The sequence below is a fragment of the Thunnus albacares genome, chromosome 3, assembly GCF_914725855.1.
Source record: "Thunnus albacares chromosome 3, fThuAlb1.1, whole genome shotgun sequence".
In the NCBI taxonomy this organism is placed as follows: Eukaryota; Metazoa; Chordata; class Actinopteri; order Scombriformes; family Scombridae; genus Thunnus; species Thunnus albacares.
The window spans coordinates 25595800-25617338 of record NC_058108.1 but is presented as its reverse complement, the minus strand read 5'-3'; the positions used below and the strand labels follow the sequence as shown (position 1 = coordinate 25617338).

At 38.1% G+C, this 21539-nt stretch overlaps 1 long non-coding RNA gene across 3 annotated transcripts in view; it reads right to left on the bottom strand.

Moving 5' to 3' along the window:
- The window catches only part of LOC122979641, a 130910-nt gene that overhangs the window by 63993 nt on the left and 45378 nt on the right, over positions 1 to 21539 (bottom strand). The window contains exon 3 of one of the 3 annotated variants that reach the window (XR_006402895.1): positions 19202 to 19304. The exons of the other annotated variants lie outside the window; for them this stretch is intronic. This is a non-coding gene — a long non-coding RNA (uncharacterized LOC122979641). The remainder of the gene's footprint in view (positions 1 to 19201; positions 19305 to 21539) is intronic. 3 annotated transcript variants of the gene reach the window in all.

Here is a 21539-nt window from a genome sequence, read left to right as displayed (position 1 = left end):
GTAGTGTTAGGCTTAATCAGCATTGTGTGAACTCGTATGGCAAGGGCTTGAATGTAATGGACGTTCATTTATATGTAAAACTTCCGCAATGCAGGTTTAAGCATCTGTGTGTACCTGTGTGTTCCCATTCTGAATAATAATGTATGTACTGACCCAAACCTCATTAATGTAATACCTTGAAATGCCATTATTGGCATACAGTAATGAAAACGGGTCAAATTTTCGCCTGTATATATATAATATTAGTTTACAGTTCAGCTATGAGGCAAAATGTTTGTGACTGTATGAACAAAGCGAGTGCAAAATCTGAAAATGACAAATAGACTGTTTAACAAGTGGCTTAATCAGACCTGGAGTGTGGTAATTATTTCAAATGAACTGATTTATTGTAGTCATCCATCAGCATTGAGGAGATACGTTTAAACTTTTCTTTTTCTTGTTGGCTCACAGTCCCAAAAGAAAGATATTATTGAAACACCAAATTTCCATCTAATCTTATTTGGATGACAGATGTTGGTGGATCAAAGTAAAGCAGCGGATGACTCAAGCTCCATTTTCAATTGGAGGTCTGCATACGCATACAGATACTCCGTCTGGTGCCTGCAGAGTTGTTCTTCTAAAGATTTGTGTGATTTCTCCAACGCCATTTGTGTGTCTTTGTACTCCCTTAAAGACAAATTATAGAGATGTAGATAGCGACAAATCTGCTAACATAGTCTCTCTTCAAAGCAAGCATCCATTTTGCTTTTCTAACACATGCTTAGTCAGCGATGTTAGTTTCAGTACGTGTCCTCTTTGAGTGTAGGCACATGTGACAGGGATCTGATGACGTAAAGTTACAGTTTGGATTCACACCAGTACTTCAGGACACAACTGCCCATTAATGCTCATCACTGACTCATTCAAATTTCTTGGCACAAATGTTAGCAACACAATCAAATGGAACATCAATACAGAATACATTACTAAAAAAGCCCAGCAAAGACTGTTCTTCCTAAGTAAAACAAAACCCCCTCCTTCAGTTGAACACACCCATCATTGACCTCAGCCCTAACAGTCTGGTACGGCAGCACAGACAGTCACACACACAAAAAACTGCAGCGCATAGTCAATAATAAATCATCCAGGATTATTGACACCTCTCTCCTATCAGTTGAATCACTATATCAACAAACACACAATCAATAGAGCAAAAAAGATCATCTCTGACCCTGCTCACCACCTCTCCCAGCTGATGCCCTCTACGAGGCGCTACTGGTCCCTGCCCACATCATTTAAAAACAGTTTTTTCCCCACTGCAATAAGGACTCCGAACTCATCTCACTAAGCCTGACAGATGCACCTGCACTTAAAGCCTCTGTGTCAGTCTTGTAAATATTGTCTGTGATTTCTGTCTTGTGTTAATCTGTGAATATTGTTTGTTGTGACAGTCATGTGTTTAATGAGATGCTGATATCGGCCTGTTTGATGTCATTGTACCGAAGGCAAATTCCAGCAACCTCAATCATGTGGTCATTAATAAATGATTGATTAGAAGCAATGACTTCTTCAGAAAGTCATGCTGTTAATACAATAAAACACTGTAAATATTCAAAGAGAGAAAATGTCTATTTGAACAAAGTAAACAAATGTGTATGTAGGTAGGCCAAAAATAAAGTGGTACATTTTTGTGATAAGTGAACGTTACAGTGCTGTTTTGCACTTGCAAGCGTTGCCAGTATTTTGATATCACTCCTCATTGACAGCAGCTCCCAAATCCCTAAAATAAATAAGCGCTGGATGGTGCACAAGTACGGCTAATTCTTCTGAACAATTCTAAATAAACAACAGACACTGGATCAGAGTTAGTTCTTTGTTATCCACCGAATTCTATCTAACAACACAACAAAAGATAATCTGGGCCTGTGGCCTGCTGGCTACAGTATGTTAAACCATCCATTAAAGACCAGGATATGACACAGAACTCTAACCACGGCTTCACTGATCAGGTCAAGAGGGTTCAGTCCTCTCTCCTGCAGCTAAAGGAGAATCTCTAGAATAAAAATAAAAACTTTGAGAGGCCTTCATCTCATCTGGTCTAGACTACTGTAAACTCTATTTTGACCTGAGTCAAAGTGGACCTTGAACATTTTCCCCTTTAGTGGAAAACGCAATCACACACTAACATTTCTACACAAGATCAGCTGTTTGCTTTTTCACCTGTAAAATTAGTCTGGTTGTACTGTTAGTTTGGTTTCCCACTGCAATATCCATTTTAAGTCCAAATAGACTGTCATTACTTTTTAATGCAGGTTTGCACACCTGCTCTTATTTATTTATGGAATTGTTTGTGTTTTAAAGTAATGTTATGCGAGTCTTTCGTAGGTGTATGTTTTTATGTTGTTTGTGAGCCCCTAACCTGAAAATGTCTATCATGTTATAGACGACAAAGTTTTTTGAATCTTGAGTACTGTTCAGTAACAAAACAGTCTTAAAACCCAGCATGAAAAAGAATCGTGATAAGATTGTGATCGCCCACCCCTAAACTAGACCATTTGTCTTTTTTTCTCTGTTCACTGGCTGCTGATTCATTTTGGAATCAAGACTGTGGTCTAACTTTTAAAAATCAAATTTAAAAAATTTGATGTTTAACTGTATTTTAAATGTTTTCTTTTGAGCCTGCTTTTGTAACGTGAAAATGTTGAACCAGTCACCTTGTTTGAATTGTTTGGGACACTATTGATAAGTAACAGATGAAGAGACTAGATGCTTACATTTGGTGAAGTAAATTACAGAATAAATATCACTACACTCTTTTCTGCAGTGAGAGATCTTATATATGGCCAAAAGATTTGAAATGATTGTTATTCACTTAGAGAAAGTACAGCTAATTACTTGTTGCAAATGGCTTTCACACTCACTAATGAACGGCTTGTGCAGTGTGTACTGGCATAGTAGCAATTTTTGTTGATATCAATCATAGAGAAATTGTGAAGTTGGAACCTCATACTGGTGCCAAATTAGTGACTTATTAACTTTGGTTTCTATCTTTTACAGAATTTTTTACTACTAAGAACTGAAGAGCTTCCAAATCATGTTTATGTGGAATATATTTAACTGGTTTACTAATTTCAATTTAATTTTCATGAAAGTTGAGGGGGCAAAGTTTCTGTATTTTCTTCATGATTGTACTGATTTGGAAAAGGCAGAATATTCCTCATATGCACATGTGCATGAACACACACACACACACACAGACACACACACACACACTGGGATATGTGACTTTCACAGACAGAACTGCACTAATGATTGCAGAGCGTCCATTGTTTGAGTGAAAAGGCTGCAGAGAATGGGGAGTAAATATGTTTAGGAAAATAATTTTGCTCATGTCAGTCATTAACATGAAACAAAGGGGTTGATCCACATAAAACCAATTTTTCTGTGAAGCTATGCTTGTCAAAATTCAATGAAATGGAATAATCAGAATATTAATATTGGAAATCAATACTTTTTTCCCCCCATTTCATCCACCCAATAACTGTAAATCACAGTAAGGGCAAGAGGGTAATAGTTAAGTCAAATGTGGTCATTTCAGTTATAGACTCAGAGTTCAACAGCAGGTTAAACAGCAATAGAAAATTTAAGTTCAATGAAAAAAATAGGAGCAAAGCACTTACTCTGAGCCTGCTTGCTGCCACTTTGCCCTGATTTCTTGATAAACTTACAATTTAAAAAAGGTACTAGTGTACAACACACATGAGTCAGCTGAAAACATTCAACCTTTTTACTCTTATTATTCTTTTTCTCTGTTTGTGAAGGCTGGTGAGTCATGTCCCATCTCCTGACAGAGTTGAGTGCAGTGAAGACTGGTTTCATGGGGTTTTACTTTTAATTTAATATAGTCTCATATCATATTTCCTTTTTGCCACTTGGGTGCAACACAATAAATATAAACACATCATTGACATATTATGTGTTATAAAGTTGTTATAGCAAACATGTTAGCAAATACTTGCCTATTGACACATCCAGCAGACACATGGCAAAATTACCAGTCATGTTTCTGGCCACCCAATGAATGTCCAATATTCAGTCTCCTTTTGGCTGTTTTGGTTTCAGCTCTTGAGGAATCTACCTCTTTAGTTGCTGAATGCATCTCTATGTTCACCAGCTAGTTGCTGGCTTTGTCTTCTCGCCATTTGGTGCTGGGCAGGTACAGTAAGGTGTTTTTTCCCCCTGAAATCAACTGACTGCTGTGTCTTAAAATGACATTAATGACACCGGTGGGTGAGTGAACCAAAACATTAAAGTTGCTGCCCATAAAACCAAAACAATGAGCTGAGAGACACTAAAACGTTCAATAAAGCTGGAAAGAACTGCAGAGTCTGGTGATAATTTTCTGTTGGTTCATCACTGACTTCATCACACCTTTGAATAATTTGATCCATTGTTAATATAAAATGTTAACTAGTACAGTTTCAAATACATAAAATTATAATTAGATTCAGAATGAGCCCTCTTTTTCTCTCTAACACATACACAAATCTGTATCGCATAATAAGACCAGAGGGCTTTCCTCCCTACCACAACTAATCACGTCAATCTCCCATGATGCATCATTAATTGAACCCACCCAGGCTCGTCTCCCCTGACCTGTACAGTTCCTCATCAGCTTTCAATAGATACCACAGCTCAGGGATCAATGGGACTATTTGACAACTGGAGGTCCAAGTGGGAATTTGATGACCTGAGCTGGTGTCAGCCAGTTGCGGCTATAATTGGACGTGCCTGCCAATCACTGTCGTGTTTGTTAAGAATGAAATGACGACGCAGCTTTGGAGTCCTGTCTGACAAACGGAGCACGTGCTGACTCTGCTGATTTAGCATGTTTCATGATAGTTGCACAATGGGCTCATTATAGTAAATGGTCCAGGTTTTTTTTCATGAGGGAACTGATAATTATGTTTGGCTGGAGATTAACCTGAGGTCCAAATTAATTTAGACTGCAACAATAGTGCAAATAACAGGATTTAGCAACAAATACTTTAAATATTCTTCAGTGGAATTGGCTGTAGCTATAGGACAGGCATATTCAACAAATAACTGTTTTTTGACATTAACCTACAAAAACTTGAGATGTAATCAGATTTTTTCAGTTTTATCGAATCAAGGTAGATTTAAAAGTGAAAGATAGACCTCCACAAACTGATCTAAATTAAACATGCTTACATATAAGTACAAGTATAAAATATAAACAACATGTTTGAATAAGTATTCACCCCCTTTAAGAGGTGAATACTTTTGAGAGGTTTGAGAATTAGTTAAATGCACATCACCTGTGTGTAGTCTACGGGTTTGTAATCAATTGTTACCATGTTTCAAACATAAAGAGATGGGGGGTCAAAATCCACAATCCTTGGTCTGTATAAAAAGGCATTCTAAAATTCAGTCACAGCTAATATGAGTATTTAGTATGAAATAACTTCTTTGTGTGTCTTTGTGTTTGTATTCCTCCTTTGCAACTCAGCAAACACAGTACGAGGAAACACAAAGAGGGACTTTCATAATAAAATGGCTGTAACCTTGATTTGTCAAATTCAGACAGCTGAAGCCTCATTTCACCTTTGGCTGAACTTGCATTTTTGTACAGAATTACAACTGTAGATTTTGATCCCTATCTCTTACATTGGAATCATGTTAAAGAAGGAACCATTTCATGGTTGGACAGGAGGGAGAATTACAGTGACCAATAACTCTGATTTGAAACAATGTGAATCTATTCTTTAAATCCCCCTAACTACGGTGAAACCTTTTACTACACTGTGTAACACCTTACACAGTCTATTTTGTCATTTTTTTATGGCTGAGAAATTTTCATTTGAGATAATGGTGCACTGTTTTGTACATAATCAAATACACATTTTCATCTAAATTAAGATCTTAAACAGCACGACATTGCTGCATCTCGTCTCCAAATTCAGCGACATTCAGTATATTCCACAGCAATTCACATCAATACATCAATACCAAACATGTACAAACATAGAAAATAATTGTGTACAATTGACAAAAATATCACTTCTCTGACCCAGTTACCCCACCATGCACCATCACAAAAATAGAGCCCTTATTGTTCCCACATATAATCTTCATCTCCTTCCTCCCTCCTTCATCTACATCTCCTTGCCCTTCATCTCCTTCATATCAACCACCCTCAACCATAACTAATGTGCGCAGTCATGCAGCCAGTGGTGCTAATGTTGCAAACAGCTTTGATGCAGCTTTATGTCTGGCAGAGCACATGCTCTGTGGCAGCATTTATCTGAGGGCACCGCCAGGAGTGCTGCTATCTGAGCAACAGTCAGGAAGCTACTCTAGATAAGATCACATCAGCTCCAGCGAGGAAGACTCGCTACACGGATGATCAGATTCTTTTACTTTCAGTCATGACTCAAAGAGATGGGGTTAAATAGCAGTTTACGGGTGAACTCGTTTGAACCAGAGTAAATATAACGAAAGCCCCTAGGTCCATGACTTTCTGGACCATTCCATCACATTGTATTGTATAGCTATTTTATTATCCATATTCCCGTGTCCCTTTTAGAGGCCCTGCCTGGTGATTATGGTGAGGTATCTTAATTTAATTTCGCTGTCATTAAATTGCTGACTGTCGATCAAAGTCAGAGTCAGAGAAACTTGGTGCTTTTTAGGTTAGATACAAAGGTAAATTAGGTAAATATCAAATACTGCAAGACAATAACAGATGCTTTTTTTTTCTTTACAAAGGGACCACAACAACAACAAAAAAACAGACCTTAACTTTTTTTATACTAAATGAACTGAAATCAGAAGCTCTACGGTGTCCTGACAAACTGGTTTTGAAACAACCAGTGTGGCTCAGTCGGACAGGCTGGAAAACTTTTCTTTGACTTGGCCATCATATCACTTGAAACGGAGGACAGATAATGTTGATATGAGTACTTAAGAATGAGTGAATACTAATACAGTTATATGAAGAATGGTTTTAGAGTCAGTTAAGTGGCTAGCTAACTACACCAGAACAATACACACACTAGAAGATAGAGACACACCAAGAGTAAGACAAACACAACATCACTACAGTAAAAATATAAGTGTCTTTTGTAGAGTTGGATGGGACCTTTGATCTTTGTGTAATGGTCTTTTACTTAAAATTGAATGAAAATTTCCTTTGTGACCAATGTCATTATCCATCCATCCTGAAGTCCTTCATTGGTTTTGTGGCATTAATGACAATGTAACATGACTTACTTGCAATGATGCAAGTATAAACCTGCTCTACATTGGTAGATATTAAAAAAGGCAAATAAATCTGATTGACAACAGCTGTAACAATGAATTTTGACACGGGGCCTCAAGATTCGGTAAGAATGCAGGAGCCACCTTTGCATCCTCAGTTTGGTTGCCCTCAAGAGCAATCAGTTAACAAAATTATCACAAATCAATTAGCACACAGTTTTCCCACTTTGCCCGGTTGGTGATCCAGCCTTGGTGTACAGCAGTTGAAGCTCTCATCCAACAGTCAGTAGGATTTTTACCATTGAAGTAATACTGTATCCACACATACCCGACTCCTCCACAGTTTAACTTTTCAGCTCTAGCACTTGGTCCATTTTTGATAATGGGAGGTATACTTAACTTTTACAAAATCCTTCAACTAAAAATCAGAATAATATATTATAAATGTTCAAATATAACCAGTCTTCTCCAAAATAATTGGACAATGCCAGTTTGTGAATATGTCTCAGAGACTTGGCTCCAATCTGATTCAGACTTGTGACACTAACGCACCTTCATACACCTCTAAAGGTCTGATGACGATTTCTATCCATTAATACCAACCTGTGAAAGCTACTCTACACTGAATGGATATTTCAAATCAAAATATTCTCTTTTTTTCCCCTTTTCTCACCTGTGTAAATACAGTGTGAAGTGAAGTGAGTCACATTGACGTCAGATGAAGAGAAACACTATGACTGACCTTCACATGAGTAGCCATCCTGTCAATGAAAGGAAGTGCTGTCTGTTATACTGTATTGTGGTTTCCAAGGGAACAGAAGAAAACGCACTATTGCATCCATACAAGATGGCCTATATCTCTTTTTCTCTATCATCATTTTTCTCATAATGTGGGTGAAGTTTGGAAGTCACAGACGATAAACATTTTTTGTGATCTCATGACAAAAACATAATAAATCTGTTTTTAAAAATATTAGTTGAGAGAATTTTGAAAAAAAAAAACAAAAATAGGACTACTTAGAATTTAAAGGATAACTACATCCTTAAACAGGACTGGGGGCAAATGGCTGTAGGAGGTGTGGCCACAAATATATGACACATGTGAGTAGGGCACACTGACTGACTACCACAGTGTAACACGAATAGTTACACAATGCTAACCAGCCATGAGGAGCTACTGTCACTGTCACTCTGAAACGACAGGGAGTCCAATTGAGCCTTGACAGTCACAAGAAGGACGTTAATGGCCTTTTGAGAGTTTCTGTGTGGGTACCTCTATTGCAGCTGGGCTACTATGAGAGGCTCTCCGGTGTATCACCATTAAAATGTACTTCAGTATGTAAAAACAGTAAACTAACGCATCACCATTCATATGGCCTGATGTTCAGGTCTGGTCTGTTGCTAGTTCAAGCTGTAACATACAGTTCAGTGTAAAACAAGCCAATACAAGCACTGCACATAAGGCTTAATACCTTAGCAGTCTATTATTTACGACAGAGTTTAATATTCTTATGATTTCTGTTGCTTTAAGTTTTTTAATATGCTTACCAAGGATGTGATCTTATGAATCACAAGCATCCCCCTCTCTAAAAGTGAAAAACACACATGCACATTGACTGTAAAGTTAATTAATTGCAGTATTTTTGCCAGTCTTTGCTGCAGGTATCTCACCCTTCACTGTGTAATGGGGTTGGTAGGGACCTAAACTATAAATGCTGAGTGGGAAAGCAGTGTTGAGTGTCAGAGAGAGGGGGTCAGGTTGTACAACACCTCTGCTGCTGAAAATTGGCTGAACCTGTAAGTTGGGTTTTTTGTCCACAAACCTTTTACATCTTAGTACGTGTTCTGGAAGTCTTTGTAATTTCCTATTTTCACGGGTAGAAATCAGAGCTATGGAAAAAAAAAAAAAAATCCATCTTGTACTGATGCTGCTCATTTTTCTACCACTCTATATACCTCGATACTTTTGGCTTTCATCCTGTTTGTAAAGGTTCACCGACTAAAACTTTACAGTTGTATTAGCGACACATCAGTCTCAGACAGCTAGTATAATTGCTAGCTGGCAGTGTCCTGATTGCAGAAATACTACATTCTACTAAAACACCAATTGATAATCACAAAAACAGTAATAATAAAGTACCTACAAACAATGCTCCAACCCAGGTGTAGAAAAAGATTCTTGTTGACATTTGCTGGGTCACAATGACTCTAAATGTAAAATGTTAAACTGCTGTAGAACTGTGTGAGTAGGGGGTTGCTATTGGTAACAGATTGTTAAACTGAAACCAACTACTGGTTACTGATTATTAATTTAACGCAGGTGATCAGTAATGCATTATAAATTACTCTATGCTACTCCATACAGAGACACATGTTACAGTTTATACTGTACAAGAAAGTCAGAATACTCCTAACCTTGAGTACTTTCAGGTTTCTGTCATGTACCAGCAGTGACGATTGAACACTCATGTACTGTACCGCATGAGAGTGACAGCTGAGCAAAGAGATTTTCTTTCTGGTGATTTATGTCGAAGGAGCCTGAGCTGAAAAGAGACTCTGCTACATGAACAGAGAGACACAAACATCAATATTGTTTTTCCCAATTTAATTTCCTCTGAGATATTTGAAAACCGATCTGGTCCTAATGGTAAAACTCCCAATGAGATGTTTGTGTGTGTATGTGTGTGTGTGTGTGGTCTGTCATAGGCTACTGCCATAGGCTACTTTTGGGGACAAATTTCAGACTAAAGACCAGTTATTTGGGGATGGCTTGTCCAATTGGGGACAAAAGCAATGTCTGTAGTTGGGAAAAAGCTGATTTTTGGGTCAGTGGTTAAGGTTAGGGTTAGGTAAGTAGTGGTTATGGTTAGAGTAAGTCTCCAGGAAATTAATGTAAGTCTATGTAATGTCCCCAAAAGTGACCATGATCCGATATGTGTGTGTTTGTATAAATATATATGAGATCACATGTGAGCACATACTGTTACAAAATCCATGTTGTCCTCTTCCTAGAAAAGCAGCATTATGTGTACACGAGATGCATAAAAGAGAAAAACCCGTGCTTGGTCTGATTCAGGACATCTATGTGAATTTTTTTCCAATGTTTAATGAATAAACTCGAGCTAAGGCACTTAAAAAAAATGTCATGTAAGGAGGAACGTGTGACAACAATCGGATTTAGTTGTGATTTGAGCGTTTTAAATAGTTTTATTGTTATTACTGTTGAGCTGTTGGGTGACAGTTGGGGAAATAGCCTGGGTGCTATTTTGAGCAAGAGCCACTTGTCAGCTCTGTGGCTACAGTGTGGGAATGGAGCTCAATACATGCAGCATTAATTGAATAAAAATACATTTTCTATGTGCTTCTGAATCCAGTATTTCAGTGAGGAGAAATATATAGATGGGGGGGGAGAGAAATGGTGGAAAGCCTGCTTAAAAAAATAAAGCAATATCATTCAAACTCACACATTCAGAAATTAAACTGAGCAATTATTTCTATGTTGGCCTTTTCACCGTGTGCTAATAGCAGCCATCACAGAAAGCTACGTACGGGAGTGTTGGGAATTTTATTTTCCATCTTATCCACTAATGAGTTAAAGAGGGACTTTGATCTCACGCTGTAGATTGCTCGCAAAGATGAAAAATGCAAATTACTTAAAGGGGAACTGTTTCTGTAAGTATCAGAGAAAATGTTCATAATAGTCAGACAGAGAAATTGGTTAGATTAATTCTGAGCTAAAGTACACTGACGGTGGGTTTTAAAGGAGTAGTTTGTGGAGTTTTAACCAGTTCCCTGTTTTAGTCATGCGGGTTGCATATCTATAATGTCCACAGCTCTTGCCACTGTTGCCTTACACTGCATCCACCCGTTTCACCTGTAACAATTTTCTTCCACCATCCACTGACATATTGGATGTCTGGAGAGAGTAGATAGTTGACCAACTGCAGGAGGGATTGGGCGGTTTTGTTCTCTACTTTCCTCACCAGAGCTCAGTCTCGCTATCAGAGCTCAGAGCCGCATTTTGGACAGCAATTTCCAGGCATGCAGTGCTTTCCTACACATTTTGTAACATGTTGTCAGAGTCAAAGCAGATTTGCTTGAGCCAAAGTTCACCACCGAGGGGAGTGCAATTAAGTGCAGCAAAGGCTGAGAAACTGGCATGTTAAATATAGTTGGCAATTTCAGATTTTTAAAAACTGCAGCTTCCAAAGCCAGCAGCCATCTTGGCAATTATAAGTAATAGTTTGGCATTCTGGGAGATATATTTATTCACTTTGAAATATGATGAAACTGATGAAATTCTCCTGTCCACACGTTAGCTTAGCACAAAAACTAGAAGCAGGGGGAAAGCACTAGTCTGTTTTAATTACTTCAACTTTGTCTCTGTGAAATAATGTTTTTTTTCCATCAGTTTGGTATGGTGTATGACTCAATACTACAATACCCATAAGCCTTGGCTACTGATGCAATGGGGAAGAAGCCAGTCAGAGTTGTATCCAATCACAGCCGTAGCAAAGTCAAAATGCTTCGCTGTTGCAGTTATGAGCAAACCACAAAAACAAAACATGATGCCGTAGTTGCCAAATTAATCAAATATTTATCCATAAACCGAAAGTAAACTCTAGAGCTGCAACGATTAGCCGATGAATTGATCGACAGAAAATTAATCGGCAACCTCTCAAGTGTGATGATTTAATGATTTTCTTCGTCATACTTGACAGTAAACTGAATTTCTTTGGATTTCAGACTGCTGGTCAGACAAAACATCTGAAGATGTCACCTCTGATTCTGGGAAATTATAATGGTTATTTGTCACTATTTTCTGACATTTTATAAACCAAATGATTAATAGATTTATTAAGAAAATAATCAGCAGATTAATTGATAATGAAAGAGTGTTACCTAAACTTCCGCCTGCCGGCTCATGTTATAGGACGTTGAGCTCTTTGACTGGATGTTTCTTATTGAAATGCACCTCCAGAGTCGTAGTTAACTTTTCATCTTTCATTTTCAAGTATGCAATCTTGTACTTTATATTTTTTTAATCAAAGAACCAGATATTCATATTCAGTTGTTCATCTTTTCTTCTGATGATTCAGTCGGGAGAGTTTCATTCTAATGTTCTCCGACTTCACATAACATTGTCTATTAAGAACATGAACGGGACTTTTATGTCTCTAACCAGGAGCGCTCAAAATAGTTTCTCATACTTTGCAACTCTATAGCTGGAGACAATCTGTAGTGTAGCGCTGGGATGATTAAACTGTACATCAAGAAACTGCTACACTGTATACATTTCCTGTACTGTACAGCTGTTGCTGGCGTTATTCTTTTAATCTTTGCTCATGGATTCTGTCTTAGTGTTATTTTCTGTATGTTTATCTTGGCCTTGATCTTTGAGGGGTTTTTTTTTGGGTTGTTTTTTTTTTTTTGCAATACACTCCCATACCTATATCTGTGACAGATACAGCCCACTGCTATATGTTAGGCTTACTCTGTCATTAAAATATTCAAATGTACTTTATGCTGTCCTCAACAGTGGGGGTGTTATGGAAAGGGGGGGGGTTGTATTTTTGTCTGTTATTGTTATTGCTGTTAATGCTGCTTTTCTTTTTTAAATGGAGAAAATGAAAATAAAGTGTTCCAAAAAAAATTGTTACACAAAACGACTCATTATTGTCAGCTAGCTGTTTACCCCACATCCACTCTGTATGCTAAGCTAGGATAATTGCCTCCCCGCTGTAGCTACATACCTGACTTAAAGACAGAGTAATAGTTCTCATCCAACCTTTGGAAATAAAGCAAATAAGCATATTCCCTAAAGATGTAGAACTATTCCTTTAAATGCATGGCAAAAGGAACCCCTGAGAGCACTAATAATAGTCCATGTTTGTGACTATACTGCATTTCATGTTCTGTGATACTTATTTTCACACATCCAAAGTCTTACAATTGAGCCGTTTAAAGGACAAAACTTCAAAACCTTTTTCCTTCAGTTGAGCATTGCTGCTGTTAGCCATATGTGACATGCATTCTGTTTACTGCATGTTTTTTTGCTTACTCGAAGAAGATATTCTGCCCTTGGTGGTAGGAGGCTTTATGCCCCATTACACCTGTTTATAGTGGATGGAAAATGATTGAGTTCCTCGATCCTCAGACACCCTTTGGCAACACCTCTGACCACTTCTAGTGCACTGACAAGAATGCAAGCTATCTTGGATAATAACCCATGAATCACTATCTCATATGACTCACACAGAGGGAACAGAGGATAAGAGTTATGGGAGAGAGTGCCAACTGTGTAATTGTCTCTAAATTTAGTTTATAGGTGACAGAAAAGGAAAAAAAAAAAAGTTCTATTCGTGTCCATCAACAATTACAGAGCCACATGAATACCTTTAAATTGTCCTTTCCTCAAAATGCCTGGGCTGTGGCACATGGCAGATGCTACACAATTTCATCTTGTCACGTTTGCTCATTATGGGAGAGCGACACACCAGCTGTGACTGGATTCCCTCTCTTATCCAAGGCTGTACTGACTCGCCTGCATCTCCCTCCTCAATCACGCAAAACAAATGAAGAAGCATTTCCTCACAAATGAACAAGGAAAATAGAGAAAGAGACTGGGAAAGAGAAAAAAACCCCACAAAGCCAAGAACACAGTGTCAGCTGAATAAATGATATGATCATGGGTAACTAATTTCTTTTTGGCCTTTGGGCTTGGAGCCAATGTACTTCACTGTCTTGTGATCGCTGGTGCAGAGACCTGCTCCTCTGATATATTTGGATCACAGATGGTTTCATAAAAAAGAAGGATGATATGAGGAGGAAGACAGGGTCAAGGCCTCCAAATACATAGCATACATATTCAAGGACAATTTAGCTTTGTTTCTTCATACAGTAGATATGTCAGCATCTATCACTGACATGTAAAAGAGTACCATTCTCTGCTGTGATGGTTTGGTATTCAGAAATATTTTCAAAAGTGTTTCGAAAGACAAGGTATTACCTTGAACATCAACAAAAGTTTCTTTTTAATAATAGCATGCACTTCATTCATTCAGATGTATTCAATAGATTGCCAGAATCATATGAACATCAGACAAAAGCAGAGAGCAAGATCATTGCTATGAAAGAGCTTGAGGAGCCTAAGAAATTGAATTAAAGAAATGTTTTTGTTTTTTTAAATTGTGCTCTTTCTGCTAAAGCAATTAGTGTCTTTTATTAAACATTCTGCTCATATTATGTTTAAGTTCCTCAAAAGTTAATAGATTTTTTGACGACAAATACAACCTCAAAGAAGTGATCAATGGGTCCATCTCAATGAAAACTAGAGCAACAAGTATAAGACTTTTCAAACCTTTCTGTCGAGATGGGAGCAGCACACCAGCAGCTACTGTAACATAGCGAAGTGATGCAAAGCGATGTTCTCAGTCAGATTTACAAGCTCCAATAGGAGGTAAGGATCTTTTTTTGGAAAAATAAAGAAAAAATGTTCCACTAGCTGCAAAGTTTTGCCGTCCTAGCCTACCTAGCTTACATTTTGATCCGCCTTAGTGATCTGACGTAGGACTTCAGGGTAAAAATGCGTTGCTCTACACCCTCTCTGGAGGGTGGATCAGAAAACTGACGTTGTGGCCAATTTGTCTGGATAATGATAATTTGGATGTTTTCCCCTTAATGGATGATTTTGTTTTTGTTTTGAGAGTAGAGGTACGACAGGAAACAAGGTTAGAGAGAGACAGGGGACGACATGCAACAAAGGTCCCAAAGCCAAACTCAAACCATGGATGTTATGGTTCGGCACATGGGCCATTAGGGGCCGTCTCAATGGATGACTTTCTGAAATGACAATGTGTCAAAGGCTGACTTATGGGTGGCAATCAGCACTCAAATAAAAATGCAGTTTCATGAGTATTTCTCTTAAGAATCAGGCAATGTCTGGCACAGAAGAGTGGATTAGACATCATTTTGCAATGACACTTTCTATTGTAACAGTTTTAAATATCCTCACACAAGTAAAGAGATCCCTATGAAAGGAGTTATTTCATGTCACACTGAGTCAGTCATTTATCTTATCACTTGCCCTTCTGGTAAGTCATATGCTGAAAAGACGAGTTGAGCACTGAAGACTCGTATTGCGGAACATGGAAGTAATATTAGATGCTAAAACATAAATTATCCAGTAGCAGCACATTCTGTTGAATTTAATCATCCTATTTCCTTTCTCAGATATATTGGTATTGAGAAAGTATCACTCCCTCCATGAGGAGGTAACTTGGATGTTTTACTCTCCAGGAGGGAACACTATTGGATCCTTCATCTGAGAACCCTGTCACCTCATGGATTTAGTATGGATTATGACTTGAAGTGTTTCCTGTAATGCACCTTGATTAATTGGATATTTAGATTAAGTTGTTATGATGTTTTTCTATATATTAGAAATCTATTCAAAATAAATGTATTTTTAACATATTTGAATATACTTAACCAAAAAAATAGAATAGAAAGTTTAAATCTCTATATGTGGTATGAAACATAGTGGTTCTTGTCACTTTATTTGAAGAGAATTGATTGGCTGTAGTTCCTGTCACTGTTTGTTATAAGTTTTAATTCATTGAAGGCCTCTTGATTGTTTTTTCTCACCCTAATGGTGGAACATGATCATCTAATCACGAGTAGATGTATTACTAGGGTGTAGTATAACATACCAGTGCCTGCGCCTTACTATGATTGTTGATCTTGAAGAAGACCTGAGCGCCAAAACGTCATCTGAATAAAAGAGAAATGCATGTGGAGCCAGTGTGTGCGACACTTTTTTCTTACTCTCAAGTCTACTTCCAGTGATAAGCACCTCACTATAACCCTTGGTGTGCGTTACTTTTCCATTACAAAGTTGACAGAAATGCCAACTGAACCGGAGAAGTCATTGATTGGCATCGCAATCGATATTACTTTGAAGTAGAGGTTCACAGAAAAACCATTGGCTGAATTTTGGATATTGTTGCACGGGGATTCACCTCTGCATAACTATTTAAGGTTGGCTTTCCAGCACTGGTCCAACAAGTACAAAGCCCATCTTAGGGTTGAAGATAGTTTGATAAATTATGTTGGTGTGTGCATTTTTAAATAGCAGGCTATAGCTTTATACACTCCTAAAATATCTAATTCTACTAAATCACATTTTGCAGTCATGTAGTAGACATCTTGTCATGTTTGCTTCTTATTATATTCTCATTATTCCCTTCCCTTGGTCCTGAGGTTCATTTCTTTAACGTGACGAGTCGGCTTTATACACCCCTGCTGATAAAATGGCAGCAATGATGGTTGAGTTTAATGAGTTGAAGCATATACCAGCAGTTCACTTCATGTCTAACAGGACTGTAATTTCAGTGTTTCTGAGTGGAAATAGGTGTGAGAGATCAGTTTCTAATATTAGAAGTTTCTTTCTTTAAAGTATACATAGTGATTATTTTTCCTCTGTTTACACATTCATAGACCTCACTGCCAAGCTAATACAACACATCATTATATGTATTATCTGCTTTTTATTATTAGAAAAACAGAGCCAGTTTAATATAAATGATAATTCAAGGGAAAGGGTTCATTATCTCCAACTGTTTTATTTAGGAATTACTTTTAAACTAAGAAAAGGCGACCACAATAGCTTATTACAGCACGTCCATGTATAAATTGAAGGACAAATTGCTATTACGCAATTCATATTTGTTTTACATACTTTCCTTGGTCCATTAAAATGATTAAGTCTCACAGAATCCATTAGCGGGGTTGCTGCAAACTTTTTGAAATCAAATTTAATGTTTTTTAAGACCTTTGTAAGACCTTGACAGGGAAAGTTTAATACCCTTTCCACACCAAAAAAAAATGCACATTGGGGCTGAGCTTTATGTTTGAACTTGACAATATTAATAGGGATATTTTTGTATCTCCATATAAACAATCATATGTAAAAATCTCATAAATTAATCAAATTAATGGCAAATGCAATGGACTGTGTCCCACTGTTATGCTTTACATTAGATAAAACTCTGTGTTTAAAAAAAAAAAAAAGCATTTTAATTTACAATTTAATTACAATTTGCTTGGAATTGTTCATTTTGACAACAGTGTGTAAAACAATAAGGCTGTTCTGATCGTTCTCGCACTCAGAGTCGGCTATAGTTAATTCTCCACATTAAGACACAGACACATTACAGTATATCTACCTTTCATCCACTTTAACAGTCCATTAAACTGTAAACACAAGCAGTGACCAAATTAAAAGTCCACTCCTTTCCTTCGTGTTGCATAATGGCCGTTGTGGCTCCCCACTAAAAACATTATTATCCAGATTCTAGCAACTATCAGAAATAACAGAGACCTTTGTGTCTTCTCTGAAACCCCCTGACCAACAGTCTTAAGCTTAGAGTCATCTGTACTGTTTCGTGCACTTCAACAATCCTGTTGCCTTCGTCTGTGGAGAACCAATTAAAACATTAACAGAATAACAAAGAGCTGGACTGCACTGAGTCGCTACCGAAGACTAAACCATATTAAAATAACTGAATCCTGCGAGGAGATACTTCTCATGTAACTAGGCATCACTTCAAAATTTAAAACCTATCATAATTAAAAATAAGACTTTTTAAGACATTTTATGACCTTAAATTCTGAAAAATCAAATTAAAGACTTCGATTAGGCACTTTTAACGTGCCTTATATTCAAGATTATATTGGCTTATGAAGATAATAGGGTTTTCCCTGCCTAAGGTGGGCCACCTTTGTATTACTGGCTGCCGCCTTTGTTGTAAATTCCAACATGTGATGTTGATGAAATGAAAAAGATGGAACTCATCTGCGACGGCAGCGTAGCACCTGGACAGCCTACAGCGCACACACAATAGAGTAATCTTTTAATTCGTCCTCAAAAAAGGCAGCGATTGCAAGCATGTTTTGATTTAATGACTAAATAATTACATTTGCGAGATGAACGTGAAGTAGCCTATATTGTGAACTTTCAACATCATTCAGAGAGTAACGTTAGCGGAGCAGCGAACTCCAGCGGTAACATATGAGACCGGCTGACCAAGACAAACTGCAGCATTAAACAATTTAAACCAACTCTGGTGCAAAGAAAATAAGTTGGTGCTCAGTCTGTTTCACCTCAAAAACGCTGCACCCACTCAGTGTCTTGGACAGCTATGGCTTTTCCCCAGAGCAGTTAACTTTTTTAAAATAAAAAGGCTGCTGACCATTTATCTTATCTGCCAGTAATGTTTCATATTGTATTTCAGTGGACTAAGGACACCAATGAATGGTTTGGCACACTGTATACTGGAGCAAGAGACTGAAAATATTGCCCCAAGTATCATATCGAGATATAAGCATATCGTCCCAGGCCTACAAAATCAACACCATCATTTGTCACAATCAGCAGTTACTTTCTAAAGCACAAATAAACACGTCACCAGCTCCGCACAACCCTGCAGGAAGGTGCCGCACTGCCGGATTTGGTGTGAATGCAGCCTTACATGTGACCTAGGTGTATGAACGGTACTGAAACAAAGTTTACTTTGTTTCACCATTGTCATATCACAAGTATTAATCTTACATATCCACAAACAGATACATTACCTCATCCCTATGCATCCAGTAAACAGCTGTGTTTAAAAAAGAAAAATGATATTAAAAATAAGAAGCATCTGTCTTTCACTTGCTTCTAAAACAAAGGCACGTGCTAGTCAAGATATTTACGACACGAGACGGTGGTGCTCATGGGAAATGCAGTCTTCAATCTGGGAAAACACAACCGTTGTTGTCCACAGGGGCCACTAAAATCAACACAAAATGAAAGTGCCTTGTAGTAAGTTTAACATTCAATATGGACTGCACACTCTCTCACAGCAGCACATGGACTAGATTGTGTATTTGTTGTACTTACACAATGAGTTCCTGCTCTGTGCTGGTGCCATGTCCCTGCGAGGGAGTAATGGATGTCTAATCAGATTATGAACCGTCTCTGTGTCCTTTCAACCTACAACAGACTTAGACATGTCCAAGAAAATCAGTTCTCCATTTCTGTCATTGAGCTTGAAGCCCTTTCATCTTATTGTCTGATGAAATATACACCTTCAAAGGCTCACATATTTTCCATCAGTGGAAACTCTTGGTTCAGGGAAATGAACAGAAACTTTCTCTTATTAGGAAACTGCAGCTCTACAAACATTGGTCACATTGTGATGTGTACAGTACTGCATGTTCTGTGATGATAGCAGAAAAAAAAACATCTCAGCCACAAGATGTTCAAAGAACCTGATGCCTGGAGGAACCAAATTTAATCAGCCCAAGTGAACATAATCTCATTACACAAAGATGGTGTTTGTGCTGTATCTTTCTATTTATCTCTTCCTCACAGGTCTGTGTGATCGTTTTAACGATACATGCATAGATAGTCATATTATTTAGACATCTACACTTTTAGAAAAGGTTATTTCTGCATTCCAGTTTAGATAAAGTCACAGTGTGTCCTGTGGGTTTCAACACTTCATAGCCTAAAGACGTCATATCGTGTCTTCTTGATGGAGGTCAAGGCAGCATGGACACTAATGGGCTGCGGTAATGCATTTGTGGGGTCATTCAATTAACATCCTGGGTTGATGTCTGCTGTTGATTCCAGTAGGGCTGTAGTCTCCTGGTCGATATGCTCTTGTCTGACCAAATTCTCATTGGTCAGACAATCGCTGGTGTTACAACGTGACCCATCCTGGGCATTGCGTCTGGGGCTTCCAACCCCCAAAAGTTTGGTGACAAGGTAGCACTGTGTTTGTTTGTGGAAGTAGATAACTCTGGTTCACACTCCAACATGGTAGGTGGTGGTAATGTGCCTTAATGCTGGTTGCCACCCACCATAAATCGGAAAAAATAAGAAGTAGATAGCACTGCACACCCAGCGGCAGGCTGGGGAAGCAGCTGTCGACCTGGGTGAGTCTGAGACGGAGGCAGGAGCAGGACAGCTGCCCGGAGGAAGAGAGGCCTTGCCCGGGCTTGTCAGGCTCCGACATAATATTACAAAGTTGATATGTTCTGTTGTTTGGTTGAATGTTTTTGCATGTGATGTTTTGTTTTAACGAAACAGTGTTCTTGTGATGCAAAAATAAAATTCCTGACAAAGTGAATGTAATCTAATATGGCAAACAGTTGCCTATTTACACAGCAGACATGAAGCAATAACAGCATCCATTTGAGGTTGTGTTTTTGTCTATGTAAGAATATTTGCTCTCCATTTAGCTCTGTTTTGGTCTCCACCAACTCCTGAGGGGAATATCTGGGTGCTTAACATTAGCTGCTTAATGCTCCAATCAACAATATTCACCAGTCACTAACTTTGTTTGTTTTCCATTTTGTGCTGGGCAGGTAGTGTACTGTACAGTTGGTTTATGAGATCATTTCTGCCAAAAAATGGCCTGGAAACGACAATGCTGTAAAACCAAAACAATGAGCTAAGAGATGCTATAATGCCCCATAGAGTTGAGGAGAACTGTAGAGTAAGGTGATAATTCTCTGTGGGTTTGTCACTAAAAGAGAAACCTTACAATCCATCATTAATATGGAAGTATTGATTAGTGCAGCTTTAAATTGGGGACAAATTTTCGGCAAAAGGCAGAATTTCCCAATTTTTCCTGGTTAACGGGTTTTTTATTAGGGAGTTTTTCCTTATTCAAATCTAGAGTCTAGCCTAAGCATAGAGGATGTTGTATTGCTGTACAGATTGTAGCCCCCTGAGGCAAATTTGTGATATTGGGCTAAACAAATAAAAATTGACTTGCTATGGAGCACAGGTCATGAACTACTGCAATATGTAGCTAAATATTTGGGTAATCTGTTGTAATGTGTAAATACTGCACCTCCCATGCCAACAACCACACACACTCATAATGTCTTACTGAACTAATGGTGTGAAATTAAAAACTGTTTATGCTCATGTATTGGCTGCATTGTGAAAATCCATTTTGTGCCGCCTATGTGCATGACCAGAGACAATAGAGGACAGAGTGTCCAGACCTTTCAGCACAGAGAGAAGCTATAGTGGCATGTCAATCTAGATAATTAGTGCTTACACTGAGTGAATGGGACTTTAATCAGCAGAGCTCTGTGTTGATCATCAGTGTTCAGCGTTCCACAGAGTACCATCAGCCCGTTAATGAAGTCACTGACCCACCAGCTTGTTTGCTAAAGGCAACAACAGCATGTACATTCACTGAGACACAGTCACTCCGTCC